Here is a 20,220-nt window from a genome sequence, read left to right on the forward strand (position 1 = left end):
TGTCGATTTCTCGTCGCTTTTTTAATATTCAACCATCTTTTGAGATTTTATTATCGATACTTTTATTTCAAGCATAAACTCATCTTTCACTTGTATTTGTTAATATGAATAAGTTTTTTACTTCCCATGAAAAAATTTATAAATGTTCGATATTTACAACAAAAAAAATTAACCTCCGAACAAACTGGAATTTTAAAGAAAAAAAGGAGCTTGATGGAGTTCTTGTACAAGCTAAGTTTTTTTTTTTTTTTTTTTTTTTTTTTTTTTTTTNTTTTTTTTTTTTTTTTTTTTTTTGACTTAGAGAATATCAGGTTCAAAATCAAAATTAGACTAATAGTTAGACCTGCAAATAACCACTCCCCATGTGACGAGTCAACAAAAATAGTGGTGACTTAAATTAAATAAATAATTGAATGCTTTTTCATATTTTTAAAAAATCATTTAATGATAAAAGTACATATCAATCTAAAAAGAAATTCTGGATAGCAAAATTTTCACTAAAATGTACAAGGTTTCCTTTCAAAATTTTGATTCTTCGGATTCAATCAATTTATGGCGGAAAGATTCGTGTGAAAGGTGAATTCTTTAACAATTTACATATATCGAAGTTGTAAGGTACATATTAAATGTATTTTGTCTCCTCAAATGTTTCTGCATTAGGTTCTTTAAAGTCAGTATATTTAATAAATTTTTGTTACATAATTATATTGTTCTTATTGCTAACTTAATTTTTATAGTTGTAGATTATTTCTGATATGATTGTTTTTTTTAAAAATTTAACCCAAGCAACAAAAAAAAACATAGTAATAAGCTTGTAACTTGTATCGATTTCTTTGGATGTCATTTGCGATAGTTGCATACAATTTCGTAAACCTAGCTTAAATATTTTTAGATGCAATGAAAATTTTTATAAAAAGCTAATATTTTTGTCTATTGTGTTTTTATTTTGCAATAACTTTAAAAATATGTAATAAAATCAAACAAAATTTTTTAACAATTTTAAATTAGTTATGTATATATTTATATGTTTAAAATTAAAAAAAACTTATAGAGAATCGCGCAGAATATGAGCATTTAAGGCAGTTCTTTCTGCGATAAAAATTTCTCTTTATTTTGTAGTGAATCGCATTTAGTAACCGATGAAAAACGTCTAATATAAATATCTTGTAAATTTAAAAAATTTCTAGCAATTCTCTAAGTAATATTTTTACTTCTTAAAATGAAGCTCTGAATAATAAGGGATTTTCCACAAATTTTATTTTGCGTCATAAGACAAAATTAAATACCTTACAATAATCGTCCGTACACCAAAATGTGATGGTATCATAAGGAAAGAAAAAATTTGAAAGAAAACTTAGGTCTATGGGGGATGATCCCTTACAATACAAGTGTCACTATTCACAAATCTTGCTTAACAGTACATACCAAATAGTACAAATAATAGTTAATATAACAAATATCAAAAAATTTCCTGCAGAAATCTTTGAATATTGCCAGAATAATCTAAGCTGCAATTATACACATATGAAGTCCATACATTTTTATTTGACTATATAAATACATGTACTTGAATAAATTTTTGATTCCTGTTTTTCGAATTATATTAGTCTAGCAAGAAAGTATAATAAGCATTTCAATATTTAGTATGCAAATGATCCCTGTAAGAAGTTAAATATACATCCCTGTAACTTAATATAATATAGAGGGGGAGGGGGGATTAGGCGTTAGCTTCTGGTACATTGATAACAAAAACATAAAAATAAAAGTGAGATTAATATTCCAGAAAGCAACTTCCAGTGCATGAAAAGCAGATTTACTTTTAAAAGGACAGAGGAATCATTTTATCTAATGATACTAAGTATCAAATGAGACAGACATAACCCTTGTCGCTTTAGAAAGAAAGACTACTTTGTATCAAGTATCATTTGTCTTAGAATCGAGTGATTAATTATTCGTTGCTGACCTTTAATGATTAATTATTCTTAGAGATTAATGAAAACGTTAATTTTGAGGAAAACAAAGGGGCATGATCATTACTTCTTAAAACCTTGAATAGGACTGTCTTTGTTATTAATAGAATGTTGTATCTTATTGTATAAAAATCTATTATATAATGCGATCTATATGCATTACAAAGTAATACGAAGTATTCGTTATAAAATATTTCTTGAGACTTTTGCTAAGAAGTTGAAGGTGGGTCTTGAAAAATGACTATTGCAACTGTCACCCATTTGTAAAGACGACGGAAACAACTGTAGGTGGACAACTTTTTTCTGTCAACCGGTATGGGACACCTGATCCAAATGAATATGTAGTTTTTAATGTTCAACCTTGTAATTTTGAATCCTACCCTCAGGATAAGGGAATGTCTATATCAAGCAATGGAACAAATTTGCCTTCGTAAAATATTAATGTTTTTTTTTTTTGGAATAAAATTACTCTTATTTCCGTTGCATATAGTAGAAAAATTGCTAAACGTTCCACTGTTAGCTTGATGACAAAGCGACTATAAACCATGATCCATATATTACTAGGGATATCTTTAGTCAACATTGAGCTAGACCAGTGTTTCCCAAAGTGTGGTATGCGTACCCCTGGGGGTACGGGAACAGTTTAGCGGAGGTACGCGTTCTTATGCGAAATATCTTGCAACTAACGAAAATTTCGAAAAATTTTATTTAAAAACAAAGCTAGTCATGAAAATTTACGATTACTTATTTTTCTATAGGCTATTTTTTGCAGAGTTAACAGTTAATAATTAGTGGTCCCAACAGCCAGTTGTAATTTCTAACTTTAGTACAACTTTTTTTATAGTGAAAAATACATTCATTTTTTTATTAGTGGTACACAGTGTTACGAAAAATTTAGAAAAGGTACACAAAAGTCACAAGTTTGGGAAACACTGAGCTAGACGAGAGTAATATAAAAGAATCTCTGGAATCCTAACCTGCGTCACGCCAATGCTCGCCTCGTATAAAACTTGACGGGAAACTTCAAAAATGTTTCATTGTTTTTGAAAACTTTTCCAATCATCATTTCTTTTATATTAAAAATATATTAAATTAAAATTATTTTAAATTTTTTGGCAATTAAAAGTTGTTTTTCAATTTTGTTTCATTAAGATCAAATAATTAAATATGCATCTTCTTAGAAGAAACTTTTGTTCTAATTAATAGCAAAAACATTTTTACGACACTTCTAGTAACACAGCAGCTAATTTTTCGTTGCACGTTTTTGAAGAATGAATTAATTAAAATAAAAAATTCTCTAATATTCTTAGCTTGCAATAATTTAAATTATTTTGAACAAACATAATACAAAAGATATTAGCTTATAACAACTAAATTTTGCAGTTTAAAAAAATATGTGTAAAACCTTTTCATTTGTTAGTAAAAAAAGTTTGCACTTTTTTTTTATAAATTTAAAGTTTGAATGCTTAAGTGAAAGCCAAACTCCAAGAACGAATTTATTGTTAGAATTAAGAACAAAACTGCATTTATACTTTTGTATGAGGCCCCTTCCATATTATGAGATAGAATATCTTTTCGTTTCATCAACTAATGAAGTTGACGAATATAAAATATTCTCATAAATGACGATTTACGATTCTCTAAGAATGGATAAATATTTTAATATTTAGAACTTGTATGTACATTCTTCTTCTTCATTGGCTTGACAGCCAGTAGTTGGCTCTGGCCTTTTCAAGAATTTTTTATTCCAGTCTAGTTATCTATCTACAAGTGTTTTCTCTAATTTCATGCCCGCAGTACAAGTAAATCTTTTTCCAAAACACATAATCATTTTAAATTTGGTTTGCCTTTTCTTTGTGTGCCTGCTGTCTGGTATGGAGAATTTTTTTAGAGGCCTGTCCATTTTATTTTGTTTATTGATATTAATAATATCTGGTTCCTTATGTCAGCAAAGCCCATTAATCAACTAAATTAAATATTCTTAGCCAATTTTTTTTCTAATGTTACTGAATATACTTTTCAAGATATTTCGCTTAAAGACGACCGACATGTCCTCACCAACCCAAGTCTCGCATACATTTGTTAAAATTAATCCAAGAACACTTACTTTAATAAATAGCGAAATCTTTTTTCCCCATTAGGATTACATTTGATGTTTTATATTTTTGTATTCCATTAAGGTTCTCATTACCCTTCCTTGGATTTCTGCCGTTGATTCAGATGTTGTTGATTTCAGTGACCTAGTAAGTAAAGTTGTTTACAATGAAAATTTAGATTTTTCACTTTCTAAATATTAAATTATTAAATTTTGTGTATGTGCAGTGTGTACTTAGTTTGTTTACATTGATTTTTAATTCCATCTTAAGAGCCTTTTCTCTGTACGCCCATTTTTTGGAGTTTCCAGGTAGATTTTTGATATTGGCACAAGTTTACTACCTCTATTGTTTTATTATTAATGTTTGTTAGGTTAAGCATTTTCATGAGAGCTTAAGTTTCAGAAGAGTTTTTTTTTCCAATTTAAGAATCATATATCTATAAAAGTTTTTTTATTTATTTTTTCTTATTTTTTTTTTCAAAAAAATTTCGTTTATTTTTAAATTTTTCTTTATCCAAATATTTTTTAATTATTTGGATAAAGTAACTCGTCAGATAAAGTAACTCTTCGTAAAGTAAAGTAATTTTTATTTATTTAGAAAAAGCATTCTTTTATTTATCTTATCTTGATCCTCATATTGCAAGTACTATTTAAATTAATGCTATCTAACCAGAAATGATTAACTTACAGAAAATCCAGCGCAGTTATTATTATTCAAATTGCATTCGACAACATATGGTCTTGTACTTATAAATTATTTTTGTAATTTCTATTGATTCCTGGAAAGAATTATTCGAAACACTTTATTATGGACTGCATAAATTCATGCATAATTATCCAGGGATAAATTACCTTTTTACTTTTCGAACTCAGCCATTTTTCTTCATATGAATTTTACATAAATTTTTATTTCCTTTAAATGCACGCATTTAATTTTCTTTAGATTTCATCTCTCCAATTTGCTTCTCTCCTTTTATTTTCCTTATTATTTTAATAATCACTATTAGTCTGTAGCTTGTCTATAATTTACAGGTATAGATGCTTGATATTAGTTATTTTTAGTACCTTTTTTTAGTTTGTGAAATTTTCCCTTACCTAGATTTTCATGTCAAACTCGCGACCCCCTAGACTGCAAAAATTTTTTTCATAAAGTTGCCACCCTTTTTAGTTATGAGACAAACTAAATACCATTAAATACAGAATTGTAGTTATCGTGCAGAAAATTGTATAAAATTAATAGAATAATTATTTGCTTGAAAGAATCAGTGGAATAGATAAAAATGTGCTTGTTTTTAAATAAAATGTTTTTTTTTTTTTCAATGCAGCCGTTAAATTGATTCTAATGCGCATGAAATTCTAATGCGCATGTCAGTAATTAAACAAACAAAAAATGTTCAAATTAATAAATAAGAATGAAACAGCAAGAAAGTAACACTGTAAAAAATTTTAGTTCACCTTTACAGCAAAAATGGTGGCAACTATACGCCAAAAGTGTTTACAGTTTAGTGAAATTATGACTGACCGATTAATCGACTGTGGCACATTAAGACTCGGTTCAATATGATTTTTTTTTAAATTTATTTCGCACATTTTTTTATTCTCCCTACAAAAAAATTTTTAAATTTTAAAATGAAATGTCAAAATGCAGTCAAACCCCGCTATAGTGAACATGATTTATAGTGAACTCCCGGTTATAGTGAACGAAAAGTGCGTTCCCGTGCTTTGCTATAACATATAATATTATTTTTTGTGGATATAGAGAACCAAAATAAGAGAGGAAATCGGATACTATGAGCTTTTATTTTGTCCTCGACTGATTTTTTTCCCTTCATTTTTTGGTAATTTTTAAATTTCCACATAAAATACCTATACCGATTTTTAAAACAATCTATTGAGAGGAATATAGCCATAAGCATTTTTCTTGTTTGCTTCTTCTACCTCAGTTTCCCATTTCTAAATAAAGGTCATCCCTAAATTTTCTGTGCGCAAGACGAAGAGTAATAAAAAATAAAACTTAACACACTACATATTGTTTCTTAATCATTTTTGTATTTTTATTTATAGGTAATTTATTTAAATGTGGATTGTATATAATATAATATTATCTATTAAATTAGTTTTATCACAGTAGTCTAACTAATAATGTTAAAAAATGGGTAAATATCATGTATGTCAAACGTTTATGAAGTGTTAAATAAGAATGCAGATAGTAAAGTATTTACCACCAAAAATGTAACACAAACTTATTAAGATAATAAATGTAATTTTTTAAAAATTTAAGTCATTAAAGTATTTTTTTTTTGTATATATATTACGTCATAATTTTTACAAACAAGATTGAAAATATTCCTGATTCTTCTGTCCTGGTTTTCCTTAATCTGATGTGACCACTCGTTTTTTAAGGAATTGTTTTAATTATATTATTCTGATAATGTGGTTATTGGGCAGTTTTAAACTTTATAACACTAAACGAATTTGTATTACGTTTCAATTCTATATTTTTTTAAGTTCATAAATATGCAAAAGGTAAAAATTATTTTAAAACTGAATAAAAAAACTTTTATAATAATAATTATTTTTGTTTAATTAATCCAATTAGCAGATTTTTTTTTCTCCGGTGAATACTCGTTTGAATTTGAAAAATTATTTTTATTTCTGCATCATTGTTTCAAAGGTCTTTTGTTTAATAAGAAATTTGTGATTTATTTCTATGCATTGAGTAGACACACGTATGCATCAATTTTTATATAATAAAGCACAATACGTATCGTTATACAATAATAGATATACAATATACTGGTCTTTAGATTTAGCAGGCGATATATCTTCTTTTTATTTTCTAAAGGTAGCGCCATCTATCAATGTTAGTAATAACTAATAATGGACTAAACATTTCCTCATAGGTCGATTTTTTTCGTTTTAATTTCTTTGAGCTACATAAATAAAAATATTAATTGATTACCATTAAATAGGTCATGAGTGTTATCAATTTCTTGCTTCAATACTTAAAAAATCTTATTTTAGTGGAATATAATTTAAAAAAGATTTTCTTATGTTGTTATGTTTTGGTATTTTCTTCCATTTAAATTGCTCGGGCAAATAACGACACTTTTTTTTATAAAATAAAATGTTAAACATTATACATTTAAAAATTAAAAAAATTTCAGTGAAATAACAATTAAGAAAATTTATATTGGCATTCTCTTTTTATTGATAATCGCTGCAAGTTTAATTGTACTCCAAATAAAATCAATAGTATGAAATTAACTTACGATTTTAAACTAATTATAATTACAATTCAAAATAATCTCAGTAAATACCTTTATTAAAACACTAATAAAAAGATAAAATACCTCGCGAAGATAACTTAAATTATATTTCATTACGTTTAAAAGAAAAACTATTTTTTCCCCATCATTTAAACTGTTTAAAAAGTCTCTTTTAATTAAAAAGTTTAATTTAAAAGGAACAATAATAGGGATCAATAAATTTAAAAACAAATGTATTGGTTTAAGACATAATAGCAATTCTAGCAAGAGGACGAAAAAAATTATGCTGAATGCATATTAAAAAAATATTTTTTTAAAAATAAAAACTATTACTCCTGATAATTAAAAAAACTGACGATAAAAATTTAAAAATAAAGTAAATAATTTCAATTTTTATTACTCTAAAATTAACTAATTAACCTTATTGTATTTTACAAAGATATGCTAAAATCATTAATAAAATTTCTCAGATGGAGACACTAATATATTGCGTTAAATTTAAAAAATATTTTAAATATATTTTTCATTATTTTGGTAAATTCATTTAATTAGAAAAAAAACACTGTCCTTTTTCTTGCATACATATTGTCACTATACAGCATTAATTTTTTTAAAATTCAAAATATGGTTTGTAAAGTATCTCATATAGAGGACTCTAATAAGTAATATTATATTAGAAAAAAAAAAAAACCTTTCTGTATGGTATTTTAACTGTTTTGGAAATTCACGGAGGAAGACTTCCTAGACCTGTAAACATGTTTATTAAAATAAGTGAAATTTATCACACAGGATGCTATTATGATACGTTTTAAAACGTTACCGCTAAGTATATTTCTTCTGGTGTAAATATAATATTTTATCATTCTTAATCTGAGATATTTAAGTAACCATAAATATACTACTTTCCATAAATATGTTAGAATTTTTCATTTATTTATTTATTTTAATTTTTTCTGATTTAAAGAATAAGTCAAAACAACAAACACTAAAAATCGTTATTTTTTAAATATAATTTGGTTATTCTGTACAAAAAATATAGCTTATCATATTCTAATGATATAGATATTCATATTATGTTATTAGATTTATCTAAACTTTTCTTTTAAAAGCTGCATTTTTTATTAAAATAATTTTTCTAAACGGCGGAAAGAATATTTTAAAAAGTATTTCTTTTGAATGCAACGTAATAGAATACTAAAGTTCTTCCTGCAAGGTATTTTATTAGTTCTGATCATATTCTAGTGTTAGGAAATGTTCACTGATTTAGCTAACATAATTCACAAATTAAAATCCTAATTTCATTTCTCTATTTTTTATTCAAAGAGCTCTAAACCAATTTAGTTTTATTACATGATACAAAAACCTGGGAAATATTGTATTTGCATCATCGAATACTGTACATTATCCGATGAGTAAAGAGAGATATTTAAAAATATTCAAATTTACTAATACACAAATTAAGTTAAATTTAATATTTTTTTTATAAGGAACTGAATTTAATAAAAAAAAATTCTCAGTTTTAATGGGATTTTATGGATTATAAAAGAATAAGCGAAAAAGTTAAAAACCATAAATTAAGAATACGAAAGAATTTCGTAACTTCGAGTATGAAAAAAGCGTTTTTTTCCTCTCTTTTTCTTCCCATTTTCTAAATAAGGAAAGCGGCATTATTTCTGAGAATCGCTATTCTCTAATGATACCAGACAATATCGTCTTGAGATATCGCTTGGTATCTTTAAGGAATATCAGAAACCCGATGTCTAAGAACAAATCAAAATATCTTCTTAAAGGACTACGGAGTGAGTAAATTTATCTATCAAAGAATTTTTGGAAATTCAATGTTTAAGAACATCTTTCTAAAGGACTACGGGATAAGTAAATTTATCTACTTAATATTTAGAAATTCAAAGTCTAAGAACAAATGAAAATAGTATCTTTCTAAAGGCCTACGGAATGAGTAAATTTATCTTCCTAGAATGTTAAGAAATCCAAATGTCTGAGAACAAATGAAAACATCTTCATAAAGGGTTACGAAATGAGTAAATTCATCTGCCTAGAAATTTTTGGAAATCTAGTTGTCTAAGAACAAATAAAAACATCTTCCTAAAGTGCAATGTAATGGGTAAATTTATCTGCCAAAGAATTTTTTGAAATTGAATGTCAAAGGACAAATAGAAATATCTTCCTAAAGGGCTACGAAATAAGTAAACTCATCTGCCTAAAATTTTTTGGAAATTCAAATGTCTAAGAGCAAATCGAAACGTCCTCCTAAAAGGGTTGCGGAATGGGTACACGGTAACGGGTAAATTTATCTTCCAAAGAATTTTGGGAAATTCAATGTCGAAGGACAAATAGAAATATCTTCCAAAAGGGCTACGAAATTAGTAAATTCATCTGCCTAAAAATTTTTGGAAATCCAAGTGTCTAAGAACAAATAGAAATCCAAATGTCTATGAACAAATCGCAACATCTTCCTAAAAGGGCTACGGAATGAGTAAAAAACTTCGCTGGCGAACTTCATGAAACGTTAGATGAGATAGGATGAAAAAAAAAAGTTTTTTTAGAGACGAAAGGGGTAGATGTAGGTGCAGAGAAACCGGAATTCTCGACTGGTAGAGGGATGTAGAGGAAGAGGTGGAATGATTGAAAGTGAGGAGAGATGACCGTGAAAATAGAGGGAGTGAAAGTGTAGCGAGGCGACAACGGATAGCAGCAGATGCCTCATCACGTTCGCAAAACTCGTTCTTGTCAGAAAGGTTGGCGTTCAAGCTGTTTCGGTTTATCAGCTTTTTAGATGACATTTTTCTTCTACAGTTGAAATGGTGTCTTTTGTTTCGGCTGCGTTCTTTTCTGTGTTTCCTAGCAGAAGAAAGATTGCCGTTTCTTCTTAGCTTTGACTTAAGAATTTGGAGGGCATTTTTGATGTCGATCCAACTTGCTTCCCCGCCCCCCCTTAAATTCCATGTGCACATTCAAATATGAACATTCAATGAATGGCATTTAAACTAAAAAAGAATTTTTTCTGAACCGTTACAGTTTTTATCTCCCATGCGTCAATAAAAAATGGATTTAGAGTTGTATGACTTTGCTATTATTTATTCAATCTTTATAAGAATTTGACTAACTGTATTTAAAAAAGTTCTTTATACGGATGTAAAAATTAACTTTGAAGTATTTAAAAGTAATAAAAAGAAATGAGAAGGCAATATAATATGGGTTACAGATTTAAAGAAAAAGAAGGACAAAATTTTATTTGAAAATGCATAACTATTTTGAATTTTTGCAACTCAATTTTTTAAGGTCTGGTTGAAATTTCAATTATAATATTATTTATTGCGCACTTTTTGCAGTGTAGTATGGCCTTTAACTCCTTAAAACTTGAATTTTTAAAATATTAATGGAAATTTTTTCTCACCTTCCCCTTGATTATTAATCTAAGAGATTTTGGGAGCAATTTTTTGTGAACACATGAAAAACGAAGCTATCAAATAAATGTATGAAGCAAAAAGAATTCAATAAAAATATCAATAATCTCGAAGAAATATAAAATTTCATGGAAGGATATTTCATTGTTAGAATAAAACGAAGCCTAAAAATATTGAAAAGAGGTAATGAGATGAGTTGAATTATTATTGTGTCGAATTTGATTCACTATTATTATTTTTGACATAGAGGCAAAATTAACTTTCCCAAGTTATAAGAAAGTTAATAGTAAACCATTATTGAAATTTTGAAAAGTGTATGCGTGATATTTCAAGCATCTATATCCACGTTTAGAATATTAAAAAAAATATAATAAAACATTTATGGTACCTAAGCTGACGTGTTTTATAAAATAGACTAAAAAAATCGTAAAACATTTTTAATAAGTTTAATTGTCACTTAAATGATACAGTATTGTGACTACTTCTTTCAACTGCTCTAAACCAATCAAACTGTTTTAAGTAGATACTTCTCGCAAGCTAGTCTTTTCCCCAGTTACTTTTACCCAGCTAGTTTTTTCCAACTATTCCTAGAAATATTCCAAAACAGACGTTTTTCAAAAAATATCCCTAACACTATTCCATTTTTTCCTATCATACCAACAGTACTACATTAGTAGCAATACCACAAACTGTTCAAAAGCAAAAATTATTTTCAAATCTGCTCTAATTTATTTTATTAATGCTCAAAAGAACTACGTTTTTCACAAAATGTATCTAAATCTACTCTAATTTATACCATCGTTAAAAAGAGATACTTTTCTCAAATTTCTTCAAACTTGCTATCATTTATCTTATTAATATCTCAAACTGTTTTCAAGACAAGTATTTTTCGCAAGTTTTCTCCAAAACTGCTATCGTTTACTTTACTAATACTTCAAACTTTTCCAAAACAGATGTTTCTCACTAAATCTTTCCAAACCTGATACCTTACCAATACCTCAAACTGTTCCAAAATAGGCATTTCTTCATGCATGCTAGCTATCACTTACCTTATCAATACTTTACACTGTTCCAAAACAGGCATTTTTCAAAACATTTCTTCAAACTTGTATTCTTTACCTTACCAACACTTCAAATTATTCCGAAACAGGCAGTTTTCACTAAACTTCTTTAAACCTGCTATCATTTACCTTTCCAATATTTCAAAATGGTCCAAAATAAATATTTCTCACAAAATTAACATTTCTTTATTCCTAATATTCTTCCTAACATTCCTCCTAACATTTCCAAAGCAGGCATTTTCCCGCAAAATGTCTCTTTTTCTTTTCCAAATTTTCCAAGCTATGCCTTAATTAGTATTTTTCTGAAAAGTTAACTTAATCTTCTTTAATCTGGAATAATAAAAAAATTTCGATATTAAGCTAACTTTAGTACAACTTAGGTAATTTTTTTACAAAAGGAAAGAATCAGTCTAGCAACGGATAAAATAAGTTTATTTTAACAATTTTTCAGGGAGACAATTGAATAAAACACAATTTTTAAGAAAATTCTTTATTATATAACTAGAGGACTATAAAATGAAATTTTTTTCGTAGTGATACAAAGAAAATGCCACAGGTTTACTTTAAATCTTTCTTTTTGACAGACTTATAGAATAACAAGATCACCTGTAACTTTTGAGATGGAAGGAAAATTAATCTTTTTTAATTGTATATGCGTAGAAGCACAGTGAGCAAAAAAAAGGACAACCCTGAATAACTTTTGATCTTCTCCTAGCCAAGCTATGAGGACCATAACTCCCAGATTGTGGTTACCCCCTATATTTTGGGGATAAGAAATAAGAATCCGTCGAAAAAAAGATTTGTTGATTCTGAGAAAGTACGTTTTTGTGTCAGATTGCGTTAGTGAAAATATCGTATGCACTAATTAATTAGCATATTTGAGGTCACTCTGTCGAACCATTAAGAATGAGTCTCAGAACGTGAAGATCCGATCATTAGATCAAGAGTTATTCAGGGTGGTCCATTCTTTTTCTTCATTTATTTTATTTTTTCTTTTTTTTTGTGCACTGATAAGATATTATTTATATATATATATAAATTTTTGCAAAAATGGGAATTTTTTCATTAAAAATTACTTTAAAAATTGCTTATACCAAACAATAAAAATGGTATAATATTATGTATTTCTATAAAGAATGTAGTTTTCATTGATCAGTTTAAATTTGAAAGGTATAGGAAATTATTTCTTTGAGTTATGAAGTGTGCAGACTTGGAGAAAAACACTTTTGAAGTTTTTTCTGAATACAACCAATGAACCGAGAGAGACTACGCAAAATTTCAAAATTCAAATGCACAAATCTTTGGTTAAATCATTTCAAAGTATTAAAACACATTCGATGCGATGACAATGATAAAATTATTTTTTTTTAAATTCTGGAGTTTTAAGCTTTAAGGAGGAATTCACATGTTGCTATTTCATTTATATTGCATAAATAAGTTTGAGTTTTAGTTACAATTGCTTCGAAATTTCCAAAATATACTTATTTTCTATTTTGTAAACAGATCTAAGAAATAAAATTAAAACTACGAACTTGCTGAATGAACGGATCAAGAACAATTCAGAAGGTATAGAAATGCTAAATCTATATTACATTATGTGACTAAGATGTGACATGTAACTAACAAAAGTATTCAATTCAGAAAAAATTTTGTAATAAAATGATACTTTCATTTATGCTTTTATGATTATTCTACTGAACAATTTTCTTCGTAATTTTTAATCGAAATCTGCATAATTTTTAATTTCTGAAAATATTTCAAATAATTAAGCATCAATAAAATGTTACGAACATATTTTAACTTTAAACTAACTAACAAAAATATTCAATTCATTTAGATATTTTTAATGGTTTTAAACTAGTACTGTTTTATTTTTAGTCATTAAATTTTGGCGATACAAAACTGTGTCATCAAATCCGTTTTCTTGCAGTGTTGCACAAATAGTTTAGATTTCAATATCTGTACTATGATTAGTTACAAATTGTTCTACAAAGGGCCGGGATAACCTGGTCGGTAGGGCGCTGGGCCCATATCCAAGAGGTCGTGGGTTCGATCCTCGCCGGCCGAAGACTCCCCGTGTAGTAAATGGTGAGTGATGCTCGTTAAATCTGTCGAGTCTCAAAGTCCTCCATGTTCCCACAACAAATCAATACCTCTGGGGGTACTGATCCAGGAGTTTCCTTGTCTTCTGGATTGGTTCAAAATTACAAGGCTACGGAGTTGAACGTAAGTAGTCGTAAACCCATGAAATTGGGTCGGCTGTTCAACGACGGTTATAAAATAAAATAAAAAATTGTTCTACAAGGGCCGGGATAGCCTGGTTGGTAGGGCACTGGGCCCATGTTCAAGAGTTCGTGGTTTCGATCCCCGCCGGCCGACTGATGCACATTAAATCTGTCGAGTCACAAAGTCCTCCATGTTCCCATAACAAATCAATACCTCTGGGGGGTACTAAAACACATTCCTTGTCTTACGGGTTGGTTCAAAAATACAAGGCTACGGAGTTGAACGTTAGTAGTCGTAAACCCAAAATTGGGTCGGCTGCTCAACGAGGGATATAAAATAAAAATGAAAATTGTTTTAGAGAATACGGACTTGGCTCTTTTAAGGTTGAAGAACTAGAATATTTTGATATGTAAATTTTCATAAACTTGAGAGCTTTTTTACGTAGATTTTTTAAGTTAGCAATTCTGTTATTTAGGCGCATTTCGAATTATAATTTTAAAATTCTGTTTTTTAAGTAAGGTAGGATTAACAAAATATATTTATGCTCGGCGGTCAATAAAAATACCAACACCGATTTTTAAAAAGCCAGTATTTTATCGAATGCTATAGCTTTTTTCTTTTATGTTTTATCAAAATTTTATCAGAATATTGGGAGCCAGCTACGATTTCTTGGAGCAGTGATGACTAGAAATTCAGGATTTGTAATCCTATGTGCAAACATGTGCTTTTTATAAAAACATTTTTAGAGCTCCTGTGGCGATGGGGATAAAGCGTCTGCCTTCCAATGGGGTAACCCAGGTTCGAATCCCAGCTATCATTGATTGATACGAATTCTGTCTGTTTGCCCGGACCACAGTGCTTGCGTAAAATATCCTCAGTGGTGGATGGATCATGGGTTAAAATCCCCTTGCTATCGGGCTATCCATGAGAGTTTTTTTTTTTGGGGGGGGGGTTTCCGTTACACATAACGCAAATGTGGCTTACTTCATCAAAAGATTCTCCACGAAGGCTAGTTTGTCCCAATGCTTAATCCAGGAGTTCTCTTGTCTTCTGGGTTGGGTTCACAGTTGCAAATCTAAGGAGTTGAATATTGAGTGGGTCGACTGGACAACGGTTATGAAATAAAATAAAATAAAATAAAAAAGTAAAATAAAATAAAATAAAATAAAAAAGTAAAATGAAATGAAATAAAAAATAATAAAATAAAATAAAATGAAAAAACATTTTAACGTTTACGCATTGGTTGCGTAGATGTAAATCAATGAAAATATAAGCATGAGCAAAAACCTTCATAGAGAAGAGAATCGCAGAAATTTCTTCAAATGCGCGATGAATAATACAGTTGGAAAAAAAATCTGCTTAAACCATCGAACAATTGAACAAAAAACATTGTTAACCATTTATAACATTCCAATGTTTTTTTTTTTGTAAATGCAAATATTAACATTTCCGATTAAGGGGTCTTACATTAAATTAACCTCTCATAGCCAGAATTGCACTTCGTATGCTGAATGAATTTAGCTTGGCGAAGTTTTCAAGGAGAAATTGTCGTTTTTAAAAGTTAATTACTTCGAAGTAGACAAAACAAATTTAACGCATTTAGTCTATCTGGGTTCGAATCCCATCAAAGATGGCTGGTATGAATTCCGCACCCGGCCCACGCAGGCCACATTGCTTACGTAAAATATTCTCAGTGGTAGACTGATCATATGTATAAGTTCCCTTGCCGGCAGGCTATCCGTGTGATTTGGTTTTCGCAAAACTTATTCAAGAGTTCTCTCGTCTTCTGAATTGGGTTCAAAATGAGAAGGCTGCGGAGTTAAATATTGGTAGTCATAAACTCAAAATTGGTTCGATTGCTCTGCGACGTTTATAAAATAAAATAAAATACGTTAAATTTAGATCCTAAAAACCTATATCTGTAAAAAATAATCAAACCGATTAGCGAGTGACATTTCGAGTACCTTCATTGTCAGAACTTATTTTTAACAGTTCTAAAATTAAATGAGAAAAAAATGTCATTTTTCTGTGATATTAAATACCCTAAACAAAGAATGAGCTACTATTATGGTCTGTATGCTTTTTTTTAAAAGGAAAAAGTGAAGAAAAAAATAAGTGAATTCGAGTCACCTGCTAATCTTTATCAATGATATTTCATCTCCAATCCCACTGATTAAATATCGACATTTACTAATGCCGATAGTTGCCATTTTTTATGCGTGAAATTGCTACTATTGTTGCTTGGAGGCAAATCTTACCTTCTAACACCTGTTCTAGCTGTCAGCGAGTGTAAAAGAAAGTATCGTTTGTTGGTTTCGAGTCATTCAACTTGTGTATTAGAACAATTCCAGCGGGTGAGATTAAAAGCGTTTTGTCATCCCCTTCCCCCTTCGATAGAATTGTTCATTATTTGTTCTCAATTGAGAGAATACATTCAATAAAATGCTTGGTTAGATTTTCTTCTACAGATTCTGCCTTATAAAGAAATTTGGATTTTTTATTGTTGATTAAATTAATGTAATACATGCACTGGTTCGTTACTTAATAAATCGTGTAGAACAACTGAAATTTGGAAGTAGTCAATTCAGCATTCTAATTAAATTATGCACGAATTATACCCCAGGAATATTTCATGTAAGCATTGTCCAATCTGCGGATGTGGAGAAGTATTAAAATACAAATATTGTGCAACTATAGTTCGGATTCGGACCACAGATCTCTGTATTGCAAGCAAATGCTATATTTCAGTCATTCCGATTGAAATAAATGTTTAAATACATTCATAAAAATCGGACAAAAATATTTTTATTTTGGAGTATCTCTGCAATTAAAATGTTTTTTTATGAAAATAACTTTGGAAATTTACATGCTAATAAAATTTATAAAAGCTTCCCTAACAAGAAATATTATCAATAATAATATATATATATATATACATTGAGAGAGAAACATGTTCAATGCTTTCAATGAAGCTATGTACATTTAATGTATACANTATATATATATATATATATATACTATACTATACTATACTTTTTATAATTTTTCCACGCTTTCACCGCGTGAACAACTTTGTCGGTGATTGTCTTGTCTCAGACAATCTTAAGATAAGTTAGAATAAGAAGGAAGGAAGTGTTTTAAATGTCTTTGACAATTTTAAAAAATGTTGAAATTATAGGTAGGAAATTTAATGACCATTTAAAATTATTAATTAACAAGGGAGAGCAAGCCAAATATTAACTTTCAAACGGAATTAAAAACTGATCATTAAAGTAAGCTATGTAATAAATAGTTATAAAAACAAATTAACAAAGGATAACTAACAGAAAATAAGCTAACAATTAATAATTATCAAAAATACTAGTTTGCAGGAAATCACAGAAAAATAAGAATTAATGTAAAAAAAACGAATAGATACTAACTATAGAAAACAAGCTAACTATTAATAACTAGCAAAAAAATAAATAACTGTTACTAACAAAAAATAAGTTGGAAGAAATAATTAATCCCTTAATAAACGTGCTTTTGTAGTACATATTATTTTGTTTCACATAAAAAATTATTATCACAAACTATTTAACACAGTGTATGTATAGGTAAGTAAAAAACTCTTGAACTAATTTTTTTCATTTTGTGCCGTCAAATTTCGAAATCGTTAAAAGTGTGCCGCCACAAAAAAAAAAGATTGAGAATCACTGTTCTGAGGTATCATAATAAAATTACCGAATTTTGCCCAGCATACAAAAGTTTATCGCATATTCTAAAACCATATTTTACAGTTAATTTTATCAAAATTATTACCAAAGCGTTTCGATAAATAATTACCGAACTCTTTGGTGTTTTCATCGAACCAGAAACACGATGAATTTTGCCATATTCTGGTAGTTTTGACGGTACTTTTTTTTCTCAGTGTAAAGTAAAAGGAATCTTAATTTTTAAAAATTTTAAGCTGCATTTCTTTTTTATATTTGCTTGATAATATTAAAAAATTAAGAAATACCACAAAATTATAGTCTTATGTAAATAGTTTTACAGAAAATCAATACTTTACCTTATTTATTTGAAAGAAATATTCTTTTATTTTCTCTTTTATAATTTTAAAGTTTACTTTTAAGCAATAGATCTAACAATAATTGCTTTTCAAGTAATTAAATTTTATGACAAAAGCAATGCAAATGTGTAAAAATATTAAATTCCAGCCGTGAAATTATTGCCATATAATTGACAATTTTGTTTTGAAAAAGTAAAGTATAAATAATGACTCAAATCGTATTACCTTAATTCTTGATGTTTACAAATTGTTCTGACAAAATAGATTTCGTTTTTTTTTCCCAAGTTTTTTTTTCCAAGTTAATCAGATGAACCATAGTAAGGATTTTGTTAAAATATTCAAGTTAATAGAATTCTCAAAAAAATTTCTATATCCTAAGAATTCGTTTTATAGGGTTGAAAGGTCCATTATAGTTTAAAAAATCATTTAATCAGTTTTCGGTGTTAGGAATGTGTTTTGATGATTGTTATAACAACGGGCATTTTTGAAATAAAATATTCTAAGACTACTTTCTAAGACTAATGATTGAAATTATTCAAAATATCATAAAACAAAATTCTATTCGAAATGAATGAGATATATAAATTTGTCTTCGATTTCTAAGAGCACTCCAAACCAGTTTGCACGAAACTTCGTTCAAAATGCTTCAAATGCGTACTGATATGGATCTTAACAGCAAGGATCAGCAACATTATATTTCTTTTTATTACTTCAAATATTATGAATGAATTTAATTAAAAAAAAGCTAAAATTACTAAGTTTCATTTTGATCAATTTTTCTCAATTTTCTAAGATTGGTGACGTAGATTTTTCAGGCATATGCTGTAAAGAATAGCTGCAATTTTTACAAACCGTGTTGTAAAATACAAACAATATTTTTACAGTGTACTATAGTCTTTTTACCGTCTCAGATGAAGTAAGACCCCGCAAAATAATTATTTAAATCCATTTTTTTTCTCGGTATATTTTCATTATAACTCAAGAGTCTATTTAAAACTTTGCAACACTCATTTGTAAAGTGAATCACTTCGATGACATTTGCACAATTAAACATGGACAGCCATTTTTTAAGCTATAGTTTGTATTCATCATCTATATCCCTTGCATAGCTCTGGTTTTTCTTAAGATTTTGGACTCTCCTTTTCTGTTAATCAACTTTATTGTGTAGTTGTTAATTTCAAGATCTCTTCAATTAACTCCTTCCATCTATTAGTTCTAGTACTTCCTTCAGATCTTGACCCGTCTGGTTTGTAGTCTAATGACCTTTTAACCTTTTTTTCCGAATACATTCTAGGGTATGTATAAGCAATTGAATTCTTTTAATTCATATCGTTGTCACAATGTTCGGCTTCTTATACGTATGACAAATCTCTTAATTTGTTCTGATCTTCCAATGTCCATTCTCACAAATTGCACCCCGAGATGTGTAAATTTGCCTGCAGATTTCGTATTCATACTATATTCTTCATGGTTACTTAAATTATTAATGTATTATTATCCTAAAATTTAAAATATGCAAAAATGTGCTTTTTTCCCTTTAAGCAAATGGTTTACTTTTAGCATGTGACATTTTTATTTATCGGTTACAAAATACTCCCAATATTTGAAATTTTCATTAAAATTCATTATAAAAAAACCTCGAGTGAAGTTATAATATCTATATATATATTTCTCTTACACGGCGATAAAAAAAAGCCTCATTACAACTCTCCGAATGGCAACGCTAGAAAATCAACCAATAATTGGCGCTAAAAATGTCACATGCCAAATCTAGATTGGGTGGCTCAACATATAGCGCTTCTAAAAACGGAAACGGAAATAACCAGAGAGTAAAATATTATGTGCTTATGCGCATCGTATTTTTTGTTAAATAATTTATTTATTATATATCAGTTTATAGATGGTAACGAGAAGAGTTTTGTGGTTGCTATGGTGACTAATTAGAAGGTAAATTGTTTTTTTGAGTGAGTGTGAGATTTGTTTTTTGGAACTGCGATGCTGTAATTTTATTGTTTAGTTAATAAATCTTCCTTTTATATTAAACGTGATAGTAGTTTCCTTAATTATTTGATTCGAAGTCCTTGGAGTTTTATTTGAGGTCAGTTTATTTTGTATTTTTTGAC

At 28.4% G+C, this 20,220-nt stretch overlaps 1 long non-coding RNA gene across 2 annotated transcripts in view; it reads left to right on the forward strand.

The window, feature by feature from the left end:
- Positions 1 to 20,220, forward strand: part of LOC107436714 (uncharacterized) — a 108,952-nt gene that overhangs the window by 30,647 nt on the left and 58,085 nt on the right. Inside the window, exon 1 of one of the 2 annotated variants that reach the window (XR_006224833.2) lies at positions 4,148 to 4,213. The exons of the other annotated variant lie outside the window; for it this stretch is intronic. This is a non-coding gene — a long non-coding RNA (uncharacterized lncRNA). Of the gene's footprint in view, positions 1 to 4,147; positions 4,214 to 20,220 lie in introns of those variants that run through there. 2 annotated transcript variants of the gene reach the window in all.

Source organism: Parasteatoda tepidariorum, chromosome 3 (genome assembly GCF_043381705.1).
Source record: "Parasteatoda tepidariorum isolate YZ-2023 chromosome 3, CAS_Ptep_4.0, whole genome shotgun sequence".
Classification (NCBI taxonomy): Eukaryota; Metazoa; Arthropoda; class Arachnida; order Araneae; family Theridiidae; genus Parasteatoda; species Parasteatoda tepidariorum.